The following is a 2,059-nucleotide window of genomic DNA, read 5'->3' as shown; positions in this document are numbered from 1 at the left end:
TATATATATATATATATATATATATATATATATATATATATATATATATATATAAAGAGAGGGGGGGTTTAGATTTCAAAACTCCTATTTCATGTAAATATAGAAACCACCATTAACCAATAGAAAATTTTCATGTTTTTTCCTTTATTTTTAATGAATAAGGGTATGAATGTCATTTTACTTTGTAATAATTAATTTTGGTAATGTTTTAATTGTTTTTAAATATGTAAATTAAATATAGTAACTGTTTTTATATAAGCTGTAAATCAATTTGTTATAATCTATAATTATTACCATTAATATTTTAACTTTTATTAAATTAAATTTTTTCTATGAAATTATTTATTTCTTTGCTATAATAACAAAAAAATTGATATTTTTTTTCAATTCTAAAGGAAAATCTGATTTATTAATAATATAGTTGTGATATTTTCCAGATTTTGAGTATATTGTTTTGTTTTCATTCATGAAACAAATGTCATTATTGAAACCATATTATAAAGTATTCAAAATATTTGAAAAATAAAACGAATTTCATTTTGGTTAGGAACTGTCATTATGTAGACGTACAATGAAACCAATTTCATTAATGAAAAAAATGAGATACAGTTTTCAGAAAGTTTTTATTGATGAAACCAATTTTACTAATGAAATCGTATTATTTATTTTGGAAAACAAATTTCATTTATAAAACCAATTTCAGTAATGAAATGTTTGTTAAATCCAATAATGTTTTATTAACTGAAGATGAATCTGAGAGTAATTCTTTTTTGAATATTGAACATGAACTCAATTTCACGAATGAATTCATTTTATTTAGTTTGCGAAATGTATTAGTCATGACACCAGTTTTACTGATGAAATAAATTATTCAGTTTAAAAAATATTTCATTTAGTTTTCAAAAGGCTTCATTTTGTATTGTTGATTAAAGTATGTTTTTATGTTTCATCATTTATTAGAATATATCTCGTTTTATTGTTCTTTAGTTGGCTCTATTTTTAATATGGAGGTTATTTAATTTATAATATTTAGTCATAAAATAAAGATAATTTTTCTCCAACATATAATTTTCCAGATTATCTAATATTTTTGATTAAAATCTTTCTAATGATAAAATCATATATAAAGATTTTAAAACAATGATTTTGTTTTATTAATGTTAGAATATCCACGATCTTGTTCTCTCGTTTACAAATTATATTTTCAAAAATGAATCAAATTTCATTTTGGTTAGGAACCATGAAACTACTTTCATTAATGAAATAATAGTATTATGGTCTTGAAATGTTTCATTGACTGAACCATATTTGTTTTCATTAATAAAACTAATTTCATCTTGGCTATAAACAATGAAACCGATTCCATTTTGGTAAGGAAACATTTTGATAAATTTCACTGCTGAAACATTGTCATTCAGTTTTTGGAATTGTGGAGTCCATAAAACCAATTTCAATGATGAAACGAATTTCATTAACGAAAACATGTTATTCAGATTTTTTGAAAAATGTTTCATTGATTGAACTATATCTAGCTCAAATTTCATTATGCAGACGAACAATGAAACCAATTTCACTAATAAAAAAATGAGATACAGTTTCAAAAATATTTTTATTGATGAAACCAATTTCACTAACGAAAAAAATGAGATACAGTTTCCAAAATGTTTATATTAATAAAACCAATATCTAAAAATGAGACGAACAATGATTTGCCAATTTTGCATTTTTCTTGATTAAATATTAAACCTTTTATTTTATTTTATTTTTTTACTTTCTTAATATAACACATTTTAATCATAACCATTGATCAAAAAAATGGATGGATGAGATTGGTTTGTAGGATTTGCACAAAAGAGGGTTGTTTGCATTTGATCGTTCATATACATACATACATACATACATACATACATACATACATACATACATACATACATACATACATACATACATACATACATACATACATATATAATATATATATATATATATATATATATATATATATAAGGGATGGTTCAAGTGTTAACCAAAATTATTGTATTAACTTTGTTAACCAATC

The sequence above is a fragment of the Cynara cardunculus genome (assembly GCF_001531365.2).
Source record: "Cynara cardunculus var. scolymus isolate 2C chromosome LG 3, CcrdV1, whole genome shotgun sequence".
NCBI classification, from domain to species: Eukaryota; Viridiplantae; Streptophyta; class Magnoliopsida; order Asterales; family Asteraceae; genus Cynara; species Cynara cardunculus.
Note: the sequence above shows the minus strand (reverse complement) of the source record.